The sequence below is a fragment of the Balaenoptera physalus genome (assembly GCF_965194825.1).
Source record: "Balaenoptera physalus genome assembly, chromosome: 15".
Lineage (NCBI taxonomy): Eukaryota > Metazoa > Chordata > Mammalia > Artiodactyla > Balaenopteridae > Balaenoptera > Balaenoptera physalus.
The window spans coordinates 66430241-66455084 of NC_138894.1; the positions used below are offsets into that span (position 1 = coordinate 66430241).

Genomic DNA, 24844 nt, shown 5'->3' on the forward strand with positions numbered 1-24844 from the left:
TTTCCCCTTCCACTTTTAGTTTTCTGAGAGTTTTGGGGTTTTCTAAAATCATAAATGGATATTGAAGTTTGTCAAATGATTTTTCTGTGTCTCTTAAAATAATCATAAGGTTTTTCTCCTTTATTCTGTCAGTATTATGGTAAATCACATTAATTGATTTTGAACGTTAACCTACATTTCCTGGATAAGCCATAGCAGATAGTATTTTATTGATTTCCTGCTTTGTGTCAGTATTCTAGGCACTATGCTTGGTACATTACATACTTATCTCTGTTCTACCCATTGACTTTTCAAGGTGGTGATTTTTACAGCTGAGTTTTACAGATGAGGAAATGGATCCTCAGGCAAATTGCTCAAGATCTTGTGACTAATGAGTAGAATCAAGATTTGAACTTAAGTCTATTTAGCTTAAAAGACAACTCTTTCCACTGTACTGTGTTTCTTCCTTTGAGTAGGCAGTATAATACAGACAATGGTGTTCTAATTGTCCTGCACCTTAGGTTTTAGGGAAGCAGTGTCTTAGGAGAGAAGGAGGCTGAATGAAGAGGGTTTTGAAACTCCTTGAGTTAGGCTGAGAAGCTTAACTCTTTTACATATTGGGGCTCTGTGTAGAATTGCATTTGACGAAAGGATTCTGCTGTATAAAAAAGTAATAATTTTAAAGGTGGTAGTTAATGAAAAGACAGCATAGACCATAAAGGAAAGGGCTGAGAAGTAATGGCCTTGGGATGGCAATAGGAAGCTAGGAGACTATCCTTGTATGTTTATATTTGGGAGTGAAGGAAGTGACATTTTAGTGGAAGTGGGAGTTAGCCAGGTGAGGATGAGGAGGAAGTGTGTTCCAAGGGTTTGTGGTCCAAAGAGTCTTTGGAGTCCAAGAGGAGCTCAGCATCTTAGGAATTCTGAGTAGCTGGAGTCTGGAGCATGGGGCCAGGTCTTGTGAACCAAATTGTTGCATTTTATCTTGTGAGCAGTGAGGAACCACTGAAAGGTTTTAAGCAGGATGTTGATAATTAGATATGAATTTTGAAGGATCACTGTCTGCTCTGTGGAGCCTGGATTAAATGGCAGTAGAACTGTAGGCAGGAAGGTAGGTTAGGGGACTTTTGCAGCAATTCATGGAAGGGATGATGGTGGTCTTGACTAGGGCAGTAGCTGTGGGGATAAAGAAAAGTGGACAGATTTTATTTTATTTTTATTTATTTATTTTTGGCTGCGTTAGGTCTTCGTTGCTGTGCGTGGGCTTTCTCTAGTTGTGGCGAGCGGGTGCTACTCTTCGTTGCAGCGCACGGGCTTCTCATTGCGGTGGCTTCTCTTGTTGCGGGGCACAGACTCTAGGCGGGCAGGCTTCAGTAGTTGTGGCATGCGGGCTCAGTAGTTGTGGTTTGCGGTCTCTAGAGCGCAGGCTCAGTAGTTGTGGCTCACGGGCTTAGTTGCTCCGTGGACTGTGGGATCTTCCCCAACTAGGGCTCGAACCCATGTCCCCTGCACTGGCGGGCGGATTCTTAACCACTGCACCACCAGGGAAGTAGTGGACAAATTTTAGATTTAGAGGTAGATTGGTAGTTGAATGACAGGGTAGTGAGAGGAGTCAAAGCTGATTCCCAGGATTCTGGCTTAGGAGTCTAAGTGGTAATGGTGATGAAAGGGGGGATACTGGGAGAGGAACACCTTTGGAGGGGAACTAAGAAACCATCAGTACTCTGGGAATGAGAAGGTGTGAGAGAATTGTGATAGGAGGAATTTACACATTGTGGGTAGTCAAGCGTGCAAGCATGGAGGGCATCTTTGTTGGATTGTCCTTATTAATTACAGGCAGGTACAACCTGAAGGCCCTGATGATGTCTTTCAATGTACATTTCAAATACTGTCTCCTCTACAAAGGCTTTCCACTACAATTCCATCCCCTAAGTAGAATGAATCTCTTAATTTCTTTAGTACTTTATACTTCAACTTTAGTACTTAATGATAATCTGCCCTTTAAAGTTTGTATCTGTGGCTTCTCTCCACCACTATATTGGGAGCTATTTGAGAGCACGATAGGATCCTACTCACCTTTGTATTCCCTGTAATGCTTAGCATATTTCTCATGTATAGCAGGTGCTCAGTACATATGTTGAATTGTATGTAGTTCTGATCTTGTCCCCTCAAGAATATACTTACTCAGGAGTTAGTTGAGATCTTTACCAGTCAAAAGGCATTGGAATTGTCATGTTTGGTGTATCCTATTTTAGCAAATAGGGAAACAAATAATTCATTTGAAATGGCAAAATAGAAAAAAAAAGTATAATGCTGCAAGGGAGAAGCAGATGCCAAGATGGGATTAAGCATGCAAGAAATTTATTAGGAGAAGTGCTTGTGAGAGAAAATGAGGACAGAGGCAAGGAGAGTTGTCAGACTGATGTAAGTCTGACTCCAAGTGAAGGAGAGAGGTAAGGAAGGAAGTCTGGATGAAAGTGTCGTAGTTCTAAGGAAGTTCACCGAGACCTCAGAAGTCCTTGAGCCAAAGGTGCCTATCACAAAAATTCCTCATCTCCCAGGACTAGGGCTGCCTTAGTATGCCTATGGTGCTCTTTGACTGGCAGCAGCCAGTGAGAAGTGTGGCCTCCATGCACAGTGATGGATTTCAGCGTGCAGCAGCTGGGGCCCACGGTCAAGTATTTCCCCTGGAGTCAGAGATCTGAGAGGCTCATTCTCATAGCCATCCAGGGTCATCTCTGTGGCTATAAATTGCCTGATTTGGGAGAATTTAATTACAGTATTCCCTCAGTTAAAGTGGTGATTTGTTCCCCCCAAACCCCTTATGCTTTAAGAAAAAAATACCTTAGGATGAGTTCTAAAAGTCAAAACTTAATTGTCATTGATATTAATAGCACACAGTTTGCTTTGGTAGTTATCAAATAAAGTTTGCGTCTCATATTCAAGTTTATTTCATAATTAAACCTTTAATGTACCAAACCACAAACAAAGCAGTAAAGATGAAAGAAAACAATGCAAATGATACCTGTATTATTACTATATGAACTAGTGAACCAGGAGCACTTCAGGCACTTCAGCAGTACCTTGAGTAGTCCAACCATCCAGTTATGAAGATGAATGCTTGTTGACTTTCCTTTCTAGACTGGGCTACCTCAGGCAGACAAACACAAATCAGTAAAAGAAATTACTCATAAAGTCAAATTCTGGAAATCTCCCATTGGAGTTGGGGAAGGGGGCATACACTGGAGAAAAGAAGTAATTTAAAGTTTTGGTTTTATGGACCCTGAATTACTCAGATATTATTTTTAAAGTAGGTATTTTAAAATTGTAATGGGAAGATGATTTTGAAAAGAGTTTCCTTAATGCTACTTTCCTGCTGATTTTGACTGGTTTGGTTTTATTCACCAAATTTGTTGAGTATTTATTGTATGGCTAACATTATGGACAATTAAAAAATAAAACATAATTGTTGCTTTTATGAAACTTGTATATGGTGGTAAAAAGAAAATCTGTAATCTTCCCATATGTGTTAAAACACTCCAATCCTAGTATACAGAAAGTTTGGTTCAGGGTTAAAAATAAAAATTTAAAAAACAGATAAAAAATAAATAAGTCTTGGAATTAAAAGTAAGTTGAGTTTTAAATTAGCAGAGACTTTTTGTAATAAGCTAACTTAAATTCCAGTTATTCTTTTATAATTCCTGAAACAAACTTTTCCCTTTCTATATAGATAAGTCCCATTTTCTATTTTACTTACAATGTAAACCATTTGCAAGTAAATTGATTTCTGTATATGGCTCAGTAGTTTGTAATGGAATGCACTTACTGATAATTGCATTCACAGCTGTTTTGTTTAAGGACTTTGATAGGATTCTGATTTCTGTACATGTGTTTAATAACTTTTTCTTTTATTTATTGTGGTAAAAAATATATATGTATAACATAAAATTAACCGTTTTAACCATTTCTAAGTGTAAATTCAGTGCCAAAAACTGCATGCATAAGGTTGTGCAACCATCACCACTATCTATTTCCAAAACTTTTCATCACCTCAAACAGAAACTATGTACATATTAAGCAATAACTCCTAACTTCCCCCTCCCCCAGCCCCTGGTAACCTCTAATCTACTTTCTGATTTTATGAATTTGCCTATTCCAGATATTTTATGTAAGTGGAATCATACAATATTTGTCCTTTTGTGTATGATTTATTTTAGTTAGCATAATGTCTCATCCATGTTGTATCAGAATTTAATTCCTTTTTAAGGCTGAATAATATTTCATTGTGTGTGTATACCACATTTTGTTTATTCATTCCTCTGTTCATGGACACTTGGGTTGTTTCTACCTTTTGGTTATTGTGAGTAATGCTACAGTGAACATTGGTATACAAGTATTTGTTTGAGTTCCCGTTTTCAATTCTTTTGGGTATATACCTGGAAGTGGAATTGCTGGGTCATTTGGTAATGCTATGTTTAACTTTTTGCGGCACTGTCATACTGCTTTCCACAGCAGTCACACAATTTTACATTCCTACCAGCAATGTACAAAGGTTCCAATTTCTCCACGTCTTCACTTATATTTGTTATTTTCTGTTTTGTTTTGTTTTTTTAATTGCCATCCTAGTTGATGTGAAATGATACCTCATTGTGTTTTGGTTTGTATTTCCCTAATGACTAATAACGTTGAACGTCTTTTCATGTTCTTAACGGCCGTTTGTATATCTTCTTTGGAGAAATGTCTGTTCAAGTCCATTGCCCATTTTAAAAATTAGGTTGTTTGTGTTTTTGTTGTTAAATGTTAGGACATCATTGTATATTCTTGATATTAGACCCTTATCGGCTCTATGATTTGTAAATATTTTCTCCCATTAAAACACAACCAAAAAGCTGTCTTTTCAGTTTCTTGATAATCCTTTGCACAAAAGTTTTAGATTTCAATGAAATTCAGTTTATCTATATTTTTCTTTCATTGTTTGTGCTTTTGGTGTTATATCTGAGAATCCATTGCAAAATCCAAGATCATGAAGATTTACCCCTAAGTTTTCTTCTAAGAAGTTTATGTTTTAGCTCTTATATTTAGGTCATTTGTCCTTTTGGGGTTAAATTCTGTATTTGGTGTGAGTTAGGTGGAACTCACACTGAATACATGTGGAAATCTGTGGAAAATTCATTTCCACAGATGTGGAAATGAATTCATTCTTTTGCATATGGAAATCTGGTTGTCCCAGCACCATTTGTGGAAGAGATTGATCTTTCCCCACTGAATAGACTTGGCATCATTGTCAAAAATCAGTTGACCGTAGATGTATAGATTTATTTCTGGACTCTCTATTCTATTCCATTGGTCTATGAGTCTATCTTTATGGCAGTACCACACTGTTTTGATTACTGTAGCATAGCATAGTAAATTTCGAAATTAGGAAGTGTGAGTCCTACAATTTTGTTTTTCTTTTTTATGATTGTTTTGGCTATTCAGCAGTTCTGTATGAATTTGAGAATTGGCATTTCCATTTCTGCAAAAAAGGCTATTGGAGTTTGATAGAAGTTGCATTGAATTTGTCGATTATTTTGGTTAGTATTGGCATCTTAATATAAAGTCTTCCTACCCATGAACACAGGATGTCTCTCCATTTATTTAGGTCTATTTTAATTTTCTTCAGCAATATATTGTAGTTTTCAGGGTAAAATACTTCCACCTCCTTGGGTAAATCCATTCCTAGATATTTTATTCTTTTAGATGCTATTATTCTTTTAGTTGCTAAATGGAATTACACTCCTAATTTCCTTTTCAGATTGTACATTGTAGGTGTATAGAAACACAACAGCTTTTTTTGTGTTGATTTTTGTTCTGCAACTTTGCTGAATTAATTTACTAGCTCTGGTAACTTTCTTATGGATTCTCTGGGACTTTTCTACATATAGGATGATGTCATCTGCAAATAAAAATAGTTTTACTTCTTCCTTTCCATTTGGATGCCTTTTATTTCTTTTTCTTGTTTGATTGCTCTGGCTAGAACATCTAGTACAGTTTTGAATAGCAGTGGTAAAGTGGGCATCCTAGTCTTATTCCTGATCTTGGGGTGAAAGCTTTCAGTTTAGCTGTGGGTTTTTCATAGATGCCCTTTGTCATGTTGAGGAAGTTCCCATCTATTTCTAGTTTTAGGAGTGTTTTTCTCATGAAAGGATGTTGGGTTTTGTCAAATGCCTTTTCTGAATTAATTGATCATGTGTGTTTTCCTTCATCCTATTAATGTCTATTATATTGATTTTTTTTTTTTTAATGTTGAATTGCTTCTGCATTCTTGGGATAAATCCCAGTTGGTTAAGATGCTGTTTTAATATGCTGTTGGATTCAGTTTGCTAGTATTCTGTTAAGAATTTTTGCATCTATACTCATAAAGCATATCAGTCTGTAATTTTCTCATGATGTCTTTATCTGCCTTTGGTATTAAGGTAATGCTGGCTTCACAGAATGAGTTAGGAACTGTTCCTTCTTCTTCTGTTTTTTTGGAAGTGTTCGAAAGGATTGGTATTAATTCTTCACATGTTGGGTAAAATTCACCTGTGCTGCTGTCTGGTCCTGCATCTTTCCTTGTTGGAAGGTTTTGATTACTGAGTCAGGTTTTGATTACTGATTTCTTGTTATATGTCGAGATTTAAAATTTCTTCTTGGGGCTTCCCTGGTGGCACAGTGGTTGAGAATCTGCCTGCTAATGCAGCGGACATGGGTCCAAGCCCTGGTCTGGGAGGATCCCACATGCCGTGGAGCGGCTGGGCCTGTGAGCCACAATTACTGAGCCTGCGCGTCTGGAGCCTGTGCTCTGCAACAGGAGAGACCGCGATGGTGAGAGGCCCGCACACCGTGATGAAGAGTGACCCCCACTTGCCACAACTGGGGAAAGCCCTCACACAGAAACGAAGACCCAACACAGCCATAAATAAATAAATAAATAAATAAAAATTTCTTCTTGAGTCAGTTTAGGTTAATTTGTGTGTTTCTAGGAATTTCTCCATTTATTCTATGTTATCTAGTTTTTTGGTGTGTAATTGTTCATAGTATTTTCTTACAATCTGTTTTATTTCTGTGAGGGCAGTGGTAATAATGTCCCCACTTTCATTTCTGATTTTAGTTATTTTTGTCTTTTCTTTTTCTTAGATGATCTATAAAAGGTTTGTCAATTTTGCTGATTTTTTTCAAAGAGCAGCTTTTGGTTTCATTGATTCTATTGTTTCTCTGTTCTCTGTTTCATTTATCTCTAATTTTTATTATTTCCTAGCTTTGAGTTTAATTTCTTTTCTAGTACCCCAACATGTAAAGTTAGGTTGTTGATATCTTTTTTCTTTTTTAACGTAGACATTTATAGCCATAAATATCCATCCAAGTGCTGCTTTTGCTGTATCCTGTAAGTTTTGGTATGTTGTGTTTTTCCTAAGTATTTTCTAATTTCCCTTAGGATTTCTTCTTTGAACCTTTGGATGTTTAAGAATGTGTTGTTTAACTTCTACATATTTGTGAGTTATCCAGTTTTCCCGCTGTTGATTTCTATCTTTATTCTTAGAAAAGATTCTGTCTGATTTCAGTCTTTTTAAGTTTATTGAGTCTTTGTTTTGTGGCCTACCATATGGCTTATCCTGGAGAATGTTCCATATGTACCTGAGAAGAGTGTGTATTCTACTGTTATTGGGTGAAGTGTTCTGTATATGTCTGTTAGGATTACAGTGTTCAAGTCCTCTACTTCCTTATTGACCTTCTATCTAGATGTTCTGTTATTGAAATTGGTGTATTGAACTAATATTTCTCCCTTCAATTTGGTCAACGTTTACTTCATGTCTTTTGGGGGTCTGTTGTTTGTGCGTATATATTTATTTATTTGTTTTTTAAAAAAATTTTATTGAAGTATAGTTGATTTATAATGCCGTGTTAGTTTCAGGTGTACAGCACAGTGGTTCAATTATGTGTGTGTGTGTGTGTGTGTGTGTGTGTGTGTGTGTGTGTGTATGTGTTCTTTTTCAGATTCTTTTCCCTTATAGGTTGTTACAAGATATTGACTGTAGTTCTGGGTGCTATATAGTAGGTACTTGTTGGTTATCTATTTTATATATAGTGGTGTGTATATGTTAACAAATATGTTTACAGTTGTTTTATCTTCTTGATGAATTGACCCTTTTTTCAAAATAAAATGTCCTTCTTTGTCTCTTGTAACAGTTTTTGATCTAATGCCTATTTCGTCTGATATTAGAATAACCACACTAATACCCTTTTGTTTTCTGTTTTCATGGAATATCTTTTTCCATTCTTTCACTTTGAAACAATTTATACTTTTGTGTATAAAGTGAGTCTCTATAGGCAGCATATAGTTGGATCATGTTTTTTAATACATCCTGCCAATCTCTGGCTTTGATTGGAAAGTTTAACCCAATTAAATTTAAAGTAATGGCTGATAAGGAAGGATCTCTGCCATCATTTTGCTTTTTTGTTGTGAAATTTTATACCTTTTTTGTGGCTCATTTCCTCCATTACATACTGCTTTCTTTTTTTTTTTTTAATTAGTTTATTGTAGTGAACCATTCTGATTTCCTTCTCATTTCCTTTTGTGTGTATTTTAAAAAAATAGTTATTTGGCTGCTCTGAGTCATAGTTACGGCATGCAGGATCTTTAGTTGTGGCATGTGGGTTCTTAGTTGTGGCATGTGGGATCTAGTTCCCTGACCAGAGATAGAACTTGGCGGAGTCTTAACTACTGGACCACCAGGGACATCGCTTGTGTGTATTTTTTAGATATTTTCTTTGTGGTGAATTACATTTAATGTCCTAAATTTATAACAGTTTAGTTTGCATTGATATGAACTTAACTTCAATAACATACAGCTCAGTCTTACCCCCTTATGTTGCTGTCGTCACAAATTACATCTTTATACATTGTGTATCCAGTATCATGGACTCATAGTTATTTTTTATGAATTTGTCTTTGAAATCCTATAGGAAATACAGTGAAGTTAGAAACCAAATATACAGTAATACTAGTTTTTATATTTGCCAGTGTATTTACCTTTACTAGAGACCTTTATTTCATCATATGACTTTGAGTTGCTGTTTAGTGTCCTTTCATTTCAGCTGAAGGACTATCTTTAGCACTTCTTGTAGGGCAGGTCTGATGGTAGTGAACACCCTCAGCTTTTGTTTATCTGGCAACATCTTAATTTGTACCTCATTTTGAAGGGCAGTTTTGCCAGATATAGAATTCTTGGTTGACATTTTTTTTCTTTCAACACTTAAATATGCCATCCTACTGTATTTGGGCCTCCATGGTTTCTGATAAGAAATAAGCTGCTGATCTTATTGAGGACCCCTTGTACATGAAGAGTTGCTTCTCCTGCTGCTTTTAGGGTTTTGTCTTTGTTTTTGGACAATTGGATTATAATGTGCCTTGGTGTGTGTTTCTTGGAATTTATCCTGCTTAGATTTTATTGAACTTTTTGAATTTGTAGATTAATGTATTTCATCAGATTTGGGGTGTTTTCAGCCATTATTTCCTCAAATATTATTTCTGTCCCTTTCTCTCTCTCTCCTTCTGGGACTCCCATAATGCATGTTCTGGTCTACTTGTTATCCCACAGGTCCCTTAGGTTTTGTTTACTTTTTTAAAAAAAAGCATTTGGAACATATTTAAGTCAGTTGTTTGAAAGTTTTTGCCTAGTTAGTCTGATGTCTGGGCTTCCTTAGCCAGTTTCTCTCAGTTAATTTTGTTCCTTTGAACATGCCATACTTTCCTGTTGTTTTGTATGCTATGTGATTTTTTTTCTTTTTTTAAAACTGGGCATTTGAATACTATAATATGGTAACTATTGAAATCAGATTCTTCCCTTTCCCCAGGGCTTGCTGTTTTATTGTTTGTTTTTGTTTTTATTTGGTTTTGTTTTTGATTGTTGAAGGCTATCAATATGTTTGTTTAGCAATTAAGATTATCACCTTTATTCTTTTCTATGGCTACATACTATTATTTAGTTGTGCTATAATTTAACTAGTCTCTCTTTTTTTTTTAATTAGGTCATGTCTTTTATTAACCAGTGTACAATTACTTGTCTTCTGGTTTGTTGAAACAATAGGTAAGACAACATTTGCCACAATACTGTGTGTCAAAGTGGCTCACCATAAAAACTCCAGCACCACATTCATCTGAAGGGCACTCCCAATGAAGGTGACTGATTTTGCCATTCTCCTCCACCTTATAGTATTTCAGGACAGCCAGCTTAACCTTCTTTCTCTTATGCTTGTTCTTCTTGAGAGTGGTGTAAGACTTCTTCCTTTTCTTCACACCACCACGAAGTCTCAACATTTAGATGAAGAGTGGACTCCTTTTGAATGTTGTAGTCAAAGTACATCCATCTTCCAGTTGCTTGCCAGCAAAGATCAGTCTTTGCTGGTCAGGAGGAATTCCTTCCTTATCCTGGATCTTGACCTTTACATTTTTCTGTTGTATCTGAGGGTTCAATTTCAAGAGTGATGGTCATCCCCAGAAGGTCTTCATGAAAATCTGCACCTTGGCGGCAGTTCTGCTGCACATGGCAGATCCAAAAGCTAACTAGTCCCTTATTGAGAAACATTGAGGTCACTTTCTGTCTTTTTGTATTATAAACACTTGTAGCAAAAACTTGTATATATGTCCTATCACATATGAGTGAAATGTTTCTTCATGTCTCTTGCCCATTTTCTAATTAGATTGTTTGCTCTTTTACTAGAGGTCTTTATATATTTTGGATACTAATCCTTTGTTGGGTCTGTGGCTTGGAAATGTTTTGTCCCACTACTTACCTTGTCTTTTTATCCACTTTCCAGGGGCTTTCTCAGAGCAAAAGTTTTAAATTTTGGTGAAGTCCAATTTATCAGTATTTTACTTTTTTAAAAATATTTATTTTATTTATTTATTTTGACTGCGCTGGGTCTTAGTTGTGGCACATGGGATCTTTGTTGCAGCGTGCAGGATCATTTTAGTTGCAGCATGTGGGCTCCTTAGTTGTGGCATGCGGACTCTTAGTTGCAGCATGCACGCGGGATCTAGTTCTCCAACCAGGGGTCAAACCTGGGCCCCCTGCATTGGGAGCATGGAGTCTTACCCACTAGACCACAAGGGAAGTCCCTATTAGTATTTTTCTTTTATTGGTTGGTGTCAAGTCTTAAGTACTCTTTGAATATCCATGGATCCTGAAATTTTTCATGTGTATTTTTTCCTAAAAGCTTTATAGTGTTACATTTTACATTTAAGTCTATGATACATTTTGAGTTATTTTTGCATAAGGTATGAGACTTAAGTTGAAGTGCATTTTTTTGCCTATGGATGTCCATTTGCTCCAGCACCATTTGTTGGAAAGGCAGTCCCTCCTTCATTGAATTGCTTTTGTACTTTTGTCAAAAACTGGGCATATTTTTATGGGTCTATTTCTAGGTTCTCTCTTCTGTTCCATGTGTTTCTCTCTATCTGCCAATGCTACACAGTTTTTATTACTATAGCTGTAAAATAGGTCTTGAAATTGGGTAGGATGGTTCCTTCTATTTTATTCTTTTCCCAAATTATTTTAGTAATTCTAGTTACTTTTCCTTTTCATATAAAATTTTAGAATAATCTTGTCAATATCTATAAAAAACCTTTCTTGGGATATTGGTAGGAGTTGTGTTAAACCCATGTATTAATATGAGGGAGTGGGAGAATTGACATCCTTGCTATGTTGAGTCTCCCATTCCATGAACATAGAATGTCTCTTCATTTGTATTTAGATTGGTTTCCTTCATCAATATTTTGCCATTTTTAGCATACAAGTCTTGTGCTTGTTTTGTTAGATTTGCACCTAATATTTTGGGTTTGTGGGGGTTTTTTTATTATCATTATTTTATTTTGTATGTCCATGTGTTCATTGCAAATAGAGTTGATTTTTTTACATGTTTATCTTGTATCTTATGACCTTACTGAATTCACTTATTTGTTCTAGGTTTTTATTTTTTTTGCTTTTGTAGATTCTTTGCAGTTTCTACCCAATCATGTAGCTGACAAATAGGGATGGTTTTATTTTTTCCTTTCAAATTTGTGTGTTTTTTTATATCCTTTTCTTGTTTTATTGCACTGGCAAGAACTTTTCAGCACTATGTTCAATGAGTATGTTGAGAGTGGACATTATATCTTTTTCCCCAGTTTTAAGGGGAAAGTGTTCAGTCTTTCACTCTTAAGTGTAAGTTAAGTATACGTTTTTGTAGATGCTCTTTATCAAGTTGAAGAAGTTCCCTCCTATTCCTCTTTCTCTGAGAGGTTTTTTTTCCCACATGAATGGGTACTGAGTTTTGTCAAATACTCTTTTTATTTACCTCAATTGAGATGAATTATGTGGTTTTTTTCTTTAGCTTTTTAATGTGGTGGATTATATTGGTTGGTTTTAGAATACTGGTCTAGATCTGCATCCCTGGAATAAACTCTGCTTGGTCATAGTGTGTGATTCTTTTTGTATATTGCCAAATTTGATTTGCTAATATTTTGTTAAGGATCTGTAATTATGAAGGATGTTGGTCTGTAGTTTTCCTTTTTTGTTCTGTGTTTATCTGTTTTTTTGTGTTTTTTTAAAATCAGGGTAATACTAGCTTAATAAAATGAATTTGAAAGTATTCCCTTCAATTCTATTTTCTAGAAGAGATTGTGGAAGATTGGTGTTAATTCTTTAAAAGTTTGCTGTAATTTTCAGTGAAACCATCTGGACCTGGAGAGGTTTTGGATGTTTTGAAATTACCAATTCAATTTATTTATTTAATAGGTGTAGGACTATCCAAATTTTTTACTTCATATTGGGTAAGTTGTGGTAGTTTTTTGTTTTGTTTCATTTTGTGAGAAATTGGTTCATTTCTTCTAAATCATCAATATATGTTTGTGACGAGTTGTTAGGATTAGAAAGGCTCCCCTAGACACCCCAACAGTATAAGGATGAAGCATTCTTCATGGTTTTATGATGAAAATTATAATCTTCTAGCTATTATAGCTCTCTGAAGAAAATGTTCAATCAAAATATTAAATCATACAAAGCATTTAACATTTTCAAACAGTTGCCTAATAACAAACTTTTAAAAGAGATTATTCATAGCACTAAATTATGTTTATCAAATATTTGAATAGTGTTTCCTTACTGTCCTTTTGTAGTTGCAGGGTGTGTAGAGATATTCATGTTTCATTCCTGATTTATACCTTATGTTGGTAATTTGTGTCTTCACTTTTTTTCCTTTGTCAGTCTTGCTAGATGTTTGTTGATTTTTTTAAAAATTAATTTTATTGGAGTAGAGTTGCTTTACAATGTTGTGTTAGCTTCTGCTGTATAGCGAACTGAATTAGTTATACGTATACATATATCCACTCTTTTTTAGATTTGCTTCGCGTTTAGGTCACCACAGATCATTGAGTGGAGTTCCCTGTGCTATACGGTAGGTTCTCAGTAGTTATCTATTTTATACATAGCAGTGTATATATGTCAGTCCCAATCTCCCAATTCGTCCCACCTCCCCCTTTCCCCCATGGTAATCGTAAGTTTGTTCTCTACATCTGTGACTATTTCTGCTTTGTAAATAAGTTCATTTGTACCATTTTTCTAGATTCCACATATAAGCAATTTTATACGATATTTGTTTTTCTCTTTCTGACTTACTTCACTTTGTATGACAATCTCTAGGTCCATCCACGTCTCTGCAAATGGCACTATTTTGTTCCTTTCTATGGCTGAGTAATATTCCATGGTATATATGTACCACATCTTCTTTATCCATTCCTCTATCAGTGGTCGTTTAGGTTGCTTCTATGTCCTGGCTGTTATAAATAGTGCTGCAGTGAACATTGGGGTGCATGCATCCTTTTGGTTGGTTGTCAGTTTTTTTTTTTTTATTTATTTTATTTATTTATTTATGGCTGTGTTGGGTCTTCGTTTCTGTGCGAGGGCTTTCTCTAGTTGTGGCAAGTGGGGCCACTCTTCATCGCGGTGCGTGGGCCTCTCACTATCGCGGCCTCTCTTGTTGCGGAGCACAGGCTCCAGACGTGCAGGCTCAGTAATTGCGGCTCACGGGCCCAGTTGCTCCGCGGCATGTGGGATCTTCCCAGACCAGGGCACGAACCCATGTCCCCTGCATTGGCAGGCAGATTCTCAACCACTGCACCACCAGGGAAGCCCGGTTGTCAGTTTTTGACCTCTTAAAAGAACCAACTGTTACACTGATTTTTCTCTGTTTTTCTGTTTTCAGTTTTACTGATTTCTACTGTATCTTTATTATTTCCTTCCTTTCTCTTGCTTTGCTTCTGGTTTGCTCTTTTTTTGAGATTCTTGAGGTGGGAACTTAGGTTATTGACTTGTGGCTTTTCCTTTTGATTTGAGGCTTTTCCTTTTTTTAAGTTTGTTTCTCAGCACTGTTTTACCTATGTCTCACAAATTTTGATATGCTGTATTTTCATTTTCCTTTAGTTCTGTTATATGTATTTTTAAATTTCCCCTGATAATTCCTCTTTGATCCATAGATTATTTATATAAAGTGTGCTGTTTAGAGAGCTGAGTGGCGGCCGTGGATACTCTGGGTGCCTGCTGTGCGTGTGTGTGGCCACCTGGTGTGCACAGGCTCTGGCAGCAGCCACAGGCTGGCCAGACTGCGGCAATTTTCTGGATGACAAACAATGGCTCAGCACGGTGTCTCAGTACAACCAGGAGGCCGGACAGTGGAACCAATTCTGAGACGCCTGTTGTCGGGCCTGAGCTCCTGTGGTGGGAGTGCCAACTCCAAACCACTGGACTAACAGAGAACCTCACACTCCAGGGAATATTAATCGGTGTGAGCTCTCCCGGAGGTCCTCATCTCAGCACCAAGACCTGTCTCCACCCAACTGCCTGCCACCTCCAGTGCTAGACGCCTCAGGCCAAACAACCAGCAAGACAGCACAGCCCCACCCATCAAGAAAAATGAGATGACAAAAAAATATGGTACAGACAAAGGAGCAAGGTAAAAACTTACAAGACTAAATAAATGAAGAGAAAATAAGCAACCTATCTGAAAAAGAATTCAGAGTAATGATAGTAAATGTGATCTTAAATCTAGGAAATAGAATGGAGGCATGGATCAAGAAAATACAAGAAATGTTTAACAAGGACCTAGAAGAACTGAGAACAAACAATCAGTGATGAACAGCACAGTAATTGAAATGAAAAATACACTAGAAGGACTCAGTAGAACAACTGAAGCAGAAAAATAAGTGAGCTGGAAGTTAGAATGGTGGAAATAACTGCTGAGGAGCAGAATAAAGAAAAAAGAATGAAAAGAAATGAGCACAGTCTCAGAGACCTCTGGGACAACATTAAACGCACCAACATTCGAATTATACGAGTCCCAGAAGAAGAGAAAGAGAAAGGGTCTGAGAAAATATTTGAAGAGATTATAGTGGAAAACTTCCCTAACATGGGAAAGGAAATAGTCAACCAAGTCCAGGAAGCACAGAGAGTTCCATACAGGATAAACCCAAGGAGAAACATGCCGAGACACATATTAATCAAACTAACAAAAGTTAAATTCAAAGAAAAAATATTAAAAGCAGCAAGGTGAAAAGCAACAAATAACATACAAGGGAATCCCCATAAGGTTATCAGCTGATTTTTCAGCAGAAACACTGCAGACCAGAAGGGAGTGGAAGGATATATTAAAAGTAATGAAAGGGAAAAACTTAAAACCAAGATTAGTCTACTCAGCAAGGATCTCACTCAGATTCGATGGAGAAATCAAAAGCTTTACAGACAAGCAAAAGCTAAGAGAATTCAGCCCCTCCAAACCAGCTTTACAACAAATGCTAACAGAACTTCTCTAGGAGGGAATCACAAGAGAAGAAAAAGACCCACACACAAAAAAATCCAGAACAATTAAGAAAATGGTAATAGGAACATACATATCGATAATTACCTTGAATGTAAATGGATTAAATGTTCCAACCAAAAGACACAGACTGGCTGAATGGATACAAAAACAAGACCTGTATATACACTGTCTACAAGAGACCCACTTCAAACCTAGGGACACATACAGACTGAAAGTGAGGGGATGGAAAAAGATATTTTATGCAAATGGAAATCAAAAGAAAGCTGGAGTAGCAATACTCATATCAGATAAAATAGACTTTAAAATAAAGACTGTTACAAGAGACAAGGAAGGACACTACATAATGATCAAGGGATCAACCCAAGAAGAAGATATAACAATTGTAAATATTTATGCACCCAACATAGGAGCACCTCAATACATAAGGCGAACGTTAACCTAAAAGGGGAAATCGACAGTAACACAATAATAGTGGGGGTTTTTAACACCCCACTTACACCAATGGACAGATCATCCAGACAGAAAATAAATAAGGAAACACAAGCTTTAAATGACACAATAGACCAGGTAGACTTAGTTGATACTTACAGAACATTCCACCCGAAAGTGGCAGAATACACTTTCTTCTCAACTGCACACCAAACATTCTCGAGGATAGATCACATCTTGGGTCACAAATCAAGCCTCGGTAAATTTAAGAAAATTGAAATCATATTAAGCATCTTTCTGACCACAATGCTATGAGATTAGAAATCAGTTACAGGAAACAAAACTATAAAAAACACACACATGGAGGCTAAACAATACACTACTAAGTAACCAAGAGATCACTGAAGAAATCAAAAAGGAAGTCAGAAAATACATAGAAACAAACTACAACAAAAACACGACAACCCAACACCTATGAGACACAGCGAAAGCAGCTCTAAGAGGGCAGTTTATAGCAATTCAATCTCACCTCAAGAAACAAGAAAAATCTCAATCTAACCTTACACCTAAAGCAACTAGAGAAAGAAGAAGAAGAGGAGGAGGAGGAAGAAAAAGAAGAAAAACCCCAACGTTAGTAGAAGGAAAGAAATAAAGATTAGAGCAGAAATAAACGAAATAGAAATGAAGAAGATGGTAATAAAGATCAATAAAACTAAAAGCTGGTTCTCTGAGAAGATAAACAAAACTGATAAGCCTTTAGCCAGGCTCATCAAGGAAAAAAGGGAGAGGTTTCAAATCAATAAAATTAGAAATGAAAAAGGTGAAATTTCAACTGACACTGCAGAAATACAAAGGGTCATAAGAGACTACTATAAGCAACTATATGCCAATAAAATGGACAACCTGGAAGAAATGGACACATTCTTAGAAAGGTACAACCTTCCAAGACTGAACCAGGAAGAAATAGAAAATATAAACAGACCAATCACAAGTAATGAAATTGAAACTGTAATTAAAAATCTTCCAGCAGGGGCTTCCCTGATGGCACAGTGGTTAAGAATCCACCTGTCAGTGCAGGGGACACGGATTCCATCTCTGGTCTGGGAAGATCCCACATGCTGCGGAGCAACTAAGCCTGTGCACCACAACTACTGAGCCTGCACTCTAGAGCCCAAGAGCAACAACTACTGAAGCCTGCTTTCCCAGAGCCTGTGCTCTGCAACAAGAGAAGCTACCGCAATGAGAAGCCCATGCACCACAACAAAGAGTAGCCCCTGCTCGCCACAACTAGAGAAAGCCCACACGCAGCAATGAAGACCCAACACAGCCAAAAATAAATAAGTAAATTAAAACAAAAAATCTTCCAACAAACAAAAGTCCAGGACCAGATGGCTTCACAGGCAAATATTATTAAACATTTAGAGAAGAGCTAACACCTATCTTTCTCAAGCTCTTCCAAAAAATTGCAGAGGGAGGAACACTCCCAAACTCATTCTACAAACCACCATCACCCTGATACCAAAACCAGACAAAGATACCACAAATAAAGAAAATTACAGGCCAATATCACTGATGAACATAGACGTAAAAATCCTCAACAAAATACTAGCAAACAGAATCCAACAACACATTAAAAGGCTCATACACCATGATCAAGTGGGATTTATCCCAGGGATGCAAGGATTCTTCTATATACGCAAATCAATGTGATACACCATATTAAGAAATTAAAGAATAAAACCATATGATCATCTCAATAGATGCAGAAAAAGCTTTTGACAAAATTCAACACCTGTTTATGATAAAAACTCCAGAAAGTGGGCATAGAGGGAACCTACCTCAACATAATAAAGGCCATATATGACAAACCCACAGCCAATATCATTCTCAATGGTGAAAAACTGAAACCATTTCCACTAAGATCAGGAACAAGACAAGGTTGCCCACTCTTTCCACTCTTATTCAACATAGTTTTGGAAGTCCTAGCCATGGCAATCAGAGAAGGAAAAGAAATAAAAGGAATCCAAATTGGAAAAGCAGAAGTAAAACTCTCACTGTTTGCAGATGACATGATACTATGCATAGAAACTCCTAAATATGCCACCAGAAAACTACTAGAGCTAATCAATGAATTTGGTGAAGTTGCAGGATACAAAATTAGTGCACAGAAATCTCTTGTATTCCTATACATTAATGATGAGGGACTTCCCTGGTGTACCAGTGGCTAAGACTCTGCACTCTCAAGGCAGGGGGCGCTGGTTCAATCCCTGGTCAGGGAACTAGATCCCACATGCTGCAACTAAGAGTTCACATGCTGCCACTAAAGATCCCGCGTGCTGCAACAAAGATCCCGCATGCCACAACTAGGACGCGGTGCAGCCAAATCAATCAATCAATATTTTAAATAAATAAAAGATAAAATTTGCCTATACACTAACAATGAAAGTTCGGAAAGAGAAATTAAGGAAACAATCCCATTTACTATTTCAACAAAAAGAGTAAAATACCTAGGAATAAACCTAGCTAAGGAGACAGAAGACCTGTATGCAGAAAACTATAAGACACTGATGAAAGAAATCAAAGATGACACAAACAGATGGAGAGATACACCATGTTCTTGGATTGGAAGAATCAATATTGTGAAAATGACCATACTTCCCAAAACAATCTACAGATTCACTGCAATCCCTATCAAACTACCAATGGTATTTTTCACAGAACTTGAACAGAAAATTTTACAATTTGTATGGAAACACAAAAGACCCTGAATAGCCAAAGCAATCTTGAGAAAGAAAAATGGAGCTGGAAGAGTCAGGCTTCCCAACTTCAGACTATACTACAAAGCTACAGTAATCAAGACAGTATGGTACTGGCACAAAAACAGAATATAGATCAATGGTACAGGATAGAAAGCCCAACGATAAACCCACACGCTTATGGTCACCTAATCTATGACAAAGGAGGCAAGAATATATAATGGAGAAAGGACAGTCTCTTCTATAAGTGGTGCTGGGAAAACTGGACAGCTACATGTAAAAGAATGAAATTAGTACACTCCCTAACACCATACACAAAAGTAAACTCAAAATAGATTAAAGACCTAAATGTAAGACCGGACACTACAAAACCTTTAGAGGAAAACATAGGAAAAACATTCTTTGTTATAAATCACAGCAAGATCTTTCTTGAACCACCTCCTGGAGTAATTAAACTAAAAACAAACAAATGGGACCTAATTAAACTTAAAAGCTTCTGCATAGCAAAGGAAACCATAAACAAGATGAAAAGACAACCCTCAGAATAGGAGAAAATATTTGCAAATGAAGCAATTGACAAGGGCTTAATCTCCAAAATATACAAAACAGCTCATGCAACTCAATATCAAAACAACAAACAACCCAATCCAAAAATGCACGGAAGACCTAAATAAACATTTCTCCAAAGAAGACATACAGATGGCCAAGAGGCACATGAAAAGATGCTCAATGTCACTAATTATTAGAGAAATGCAAATCAAAACTACAATGAGGTATCACCTCATACCAGTCAGAATGGCCATCATCAAAAATCTACAAAGAATAAGTGTTGGGAGAGGGTTTGGAGAAAAGGAACCCTCTTGCACCATTGGTGGGAATGTAAATTGATACAGCCACTATGGAGAATGGTATGGAGGTTCCTTAAAAAACTAGAATAGAACTACCATATGACCCAGCAATCCCACTCCTGGGTGTATACCCTAAGAAAACCATAGTACAAAAAGACACATGCATCCCAGCGTTTATTGTAGCACTATTTACAATAGCCAGGACATGGAAGCAACTTAAATGTCCATCGACAGAGGAATGGATAAAGAAGGTGTGGTACACATATACAATGGGATGTTACTCAGCCATAAAAAGGAATGAAGTTGGGTCATTTGTAGAGATGTGGATGGACCTAGAGTCTGTCATACAGAGTGAAGTTAGTCAACAAGAGAAAAACTAATATCATATATTAACGCATATGTGTGGAATCTAGAATAATGGTACAGGTGAACCTATTTGCAGGGCAGGAATAGAGAGGCAGATGTAGAGAACGGACATGTGGACACCAGGGGAAGGGGAGGGTGGGATGAACTGGGAGATTAGGATTGACATATATACACTACCTTGTGTAAAATAGTGGGAACCTGCTGTATACCACAGGGACTTCAGCTCGGTGCTCTGTGATGACCTAGATGGGTGGGATGGGGGAGGTGCATGGGAGAGAGGTCCAAGAGGTTGGGGATGTATGTATACCTATAGCTGATTAACTTTGTTGTACAGCAGAAGCTAACACAACATTGTAAAGCAAGTATAGTGAAATGAAATGAAATGGGTTGTTTAGTTTCCAAGTGTTTTGAGATTTTCCTGTTAACATTCTGTTATTGATTTCTAGTTTGTTTCTATTGTGGTCAGAGAACATGTTCTTTTTGATTTCAGTTCTTTTAAATTTGTTCAGATTTGTTTTGTAGTCCAAGATATATTCTATCTTATTTTGTGTTGCTTGGGCACTTGATAAGAATGTGTTTTCCTCTGTTGTGTTTTATGAATGTTGAATAATTCTTGTTGGCTGATGGTGTTGTTGAGTTCTTTCAAATTCTTTGTGATTTTCTATCTAGTTGTACTAATTGTTCAGATAGGGGTGTTGAATTGTTCAGCTGTAACTGTTGATTTGTCTCTATATTCTCCTTTCAGTTCTATCAGTTTTTGCTTAACATTTTAGAGATGTGTTGTTTGGTGGATACACATTTGGGAATGCTATGTCTTCTTTTTTTTTTTTTTCCATAAAGTAAAGCCTTACTTCTTTTTTTGTTTGTTTTTACTTTATTTATTTATTTATTTTTGGCTGCGTTGGGTCCTGGTTGCTGCACGCGGGCTTTCTGTAGTTGAGGTGAGCAGGGGCTACTCTTCGTTGCAGTGCCTGGGCTTCTCATTGCAGTGGCTTCTCTTGTTGCGGAGCATGGGCTCTAGGAGCGTGGGCTTCAGTAGTTGTCACTCACGGGCTCAGTAGCTGTTACTCGCGAGCTCAGTAGTTGTGGCTCACGGGCTCTAGAGCGCAGGCTCAGTAGCCTGGCGCATGGGCTTAGTTGCTCTGCAGCATGTGGGATCTTCTCGGACCAGGGCTCGAATCCGTGTCCCCTGTATTGGCAGGCAGATTCTTAACCACTGTGCCACCAGGGAAGCCCATGGGAATGCTATGTCTTCTTGATAGGTTGACCTTTTCATCATTGTGTAATGTCCCTTTCTGTCCAGTAAATTTCCTTGCTTTGAAGTCTACTTTATCTGATATTAATATTGCCACTTCTGCTTTCCTTTGATTAATGCTTGCATGATATATCTTTTTCTGTTCCTTTGCTTTTAACCTATTTATATCACTATATTTGAAGTGACTATCATGTAGATGGTACATGGTTAGGTCATGTTTTTTAATCCACACTGTAATCTCTGCTTTTAATTGCTATGACCATTTTCATGCAGTGTAATTATTGCTGTGTTATGGCTTAGCCTGCAGTTTTTTTTTCTATTTTTTTTTTAATGGAAGTATAGTTGATTTACAGTGTTGTGTCAATCTCTGCTGTACAGCAAAGTGACTCAGTTATACACATATATACGTTCTTTTTTTATATTCTTTTCTGTTATGGTGTATCACAGGATATTGAATATAGTTCCCTGTGCTATACATTAGGACCTTGTTGTTTATCCATTCTAAATATGATAGTTTGCATCTACCAACCCCAAATTCCCAGTTCGTCCCTCTTCTTTCCCCCCACCCTTGGCAACCACAAGTCTGTTCTCTTATGTCTATGAGTCTGTTTCTGTTTTGTAGATAGGTTCATTTGTGCCATATTTTAGATTCCACATATAAGTGATATCATATGGTATTTGCCTTTCTCTTTCTGACTTACTTCACTGAGTATGATAATCTCTAAGTTGCATCCATGTTGCAAATGGCATTAGTTCCTTCTTTTTTATGGCTGAGTAATATTCCATTGTATATATGTACCACATCTTTTTTATCCAGTCGTGTTGGTGGACATTTAGGTTGTTTCCGTGTTTTTAGCCTGCCATTTTAGATACTATTTTCTGTTTGTTCAGCTTTTCATTTCTGTTTTCTTTTTCCTGCCTTACTGTGGGTTACTTGAACATATGTTAGGATTCCATTTTGATTCCTTTATTGTGTTTTTGAGTATTTCTTTGTATCACTTTTTGTGTGGTTGCTCTGAGTATTACATGATGTATACAGTCAACCCCTGAACAAGGCAGGGGTTAATCTGTGCATAACTTATTGTTGGCGCCCAGTATCCGCTGTTGCTCCAAGTCTCCAGGTTCAATCAACCATGGACCGTGAAGTACTGTAGTATTTACTATTGAAAGATATCCCCCTATAACCATGGAGAACCATGCAGATCAAATCCACATTGTTCAAGGGTAAACTGTGCATAACTCATTACAGCTTATTGGTATCATTTTATTAGTTTGATTGAAGCATAGAGAAACTTTATCTCCCTCCCTTTATGCGATTCTGTTTATAGGATGATTGCCTTAGTATAGAACCACATGAGACAGTGTTATAATTTTGCTTCAACAATCAAACATAATTAGAAAAGTGAAGAAGAGAAGGAAAGCCTGTTGGATTTACCTGTATATTTTCTTATCATGTTGTTCTTCCTTCCTGGTGTTCTGAAATTCCTTCCTTTTGTTGTTTGCCTTCTGTTTAGATAACTTCTTTTAGCCATTCTTTTAGGGTAGGTCTGCTGGCAACAAATTTTCTTAATTTTGTTTCATTTGAGAATGTTTTGATTTCTCTTCATTCCAGAACAGTATTTTCACTGGGTATAGGATTCTGGGTTGATAGCTCTTTTCATTTAGCACCTAAAAAATATTATTTGACTTCCTTCTGACCTCCCTAGTTTTAGATGAGAAATCTTCTGTCATTTTAATTGTTTTTCTAATGTAGGTAAGGTGGTGTTTTTCTCCGGCTGCATTCAAGCCAGTCTATTTAGGAAATCTACTCTTGCATGTGTGTATGATTATTTTGTGTGAAAAAATATTTTTTTCCCAGCTGAAGTTGTATTACGTTGCTCTAAAATAGAAATGACTTAGAAAGTTTAGTAAAATTATTTCATAATGAAAGTACTACTTTTTAGATGGTAATGATAGTTTTACTTAATTCTTCATAGCAGCTATAGCTACATAAACTAACTCTTAAAAAGAAGGTCTCCAGTGAAGTAAAAAAAATTACATTTATCTATTACCCACCCCACCCCTTTCTAAGCCAGGGTACTTTATATTTTCAGATTCTATTAGCAAAGGTAATTTTTCATTCCACTGACCCTATTTGAAATTTGGAATCAAATATTTCAGTCTTTAATATATGTACTGTAAAATTACCAAGGCTTGAAAGTAGTGAAATCTCTTTTTGACTATATTTTAAGTTATCTGTGTTATATTAGCATTTTACCTGAGGTAGTTTAAATCTTTGCCTGGTGGGAAAAGTATAAGTAACCATTTCTGGTTCTTATTTTCAGATCTATATAATAAACCAATTCTGGTTTGCTTTTGCTTTTTTGGATTTTTGTCTTCTATTCAGTATTTAGGTTGAACAATTATGAAGTTGGTTAAAACATAACTTAATTCTCTTTTTGATACCTTATTAACAGTTGATACCTTATTAACAGTTGTATGTGGAGTGAATTCTACCTTTTAGAATGATTAAAGTGTTAGAGGACTCAACTTTTTACAGAATTTATTTTGTTGTTCTACCATTCAGTAACTCTTAATTTTTTCACATAGTCACCACTGTGGAACAAAAATATCATGCATAAATGAAAACATTTTTCTGTGGTTTCTTTTTTAGAGTTTGAGTATGTGATGCTTTTTAGCAATTCATAGTACTAAGCTGTTTTAGTCTGGATACTTTGGTTACAGCAAAAATACAAGTTTAAAAATAAAAGTACTTTAAAATACAAGTATTTTTTTAAAATAAAAGTTTTAAATGGTTTACATTTAATAGCCGATATGTTGGTAACTATGGGCATCTTCATATTGGTTTTATAACCTTCTTAAAAATAAAAAAGGAACTTAAAAGATTGAGACCTTCCTGTGACTCACTTTGTGGGATCTTTTTCCCTTTTAAATAGTAATAATCGTTCAGTATTCAAATTCAGATTAAAGTAATACAGATGCATATGAAATAAAAGTGAAAATCTCTTCCTCTTCTTTCCCTTCCTCTATCCCACCTGGCTTACTCCCCAGAATCTACATAGCCTAATCTTTTATACTTTAAAATCCTTGTTCTTTCCTCTCAATAATGAACTCTTCGCCCTTTTAAAAAATAGAAGCAAACAACAACAAAAAACAAACAAGATCTTAAAGAAAAATTCAGTATATTACAGATCACAAAGAAAGTTATTCTTTTTTTCAGAGGCAATGTGTAGAATTATGCCTCACCTTTACCTGGTGGTACTTGGAGAATCCCTGGGGAAGCACTCAGTTCTGTGCTCATAATAGGAAAACTCCTGCTCCCTTTGTGCTTCTGGTAA

General features: G+C 36.5%; 1 protein-coding gene and 1 pseudogene across 3 annotated transcripts in view; one reads left to right on the plus strand and one right to left on the minus strand.

The window, feature by feature from the left end:
• SOS1 (SOS Ras/Rac guanine nucleotide exchange factor 1) overlaps nucleotides 1-24844 on the plus strand; it is a 148325-nt gene that overhangs the window by 11232 nt on the left and 112249 nt on the right. The window lies entirely within an intron of this gene.
• Nucleotides 10014-13873, minus strand: LOC309644241 (ubiquitin-ribosomal protein eS31 fusion protein pseudogene; annotated as a pseudogene). Its single transcript has one exon. The product of its transcript is annotated as a ubiquitin-ribosomal protein eS31 fusion protein pseudogene (transcript).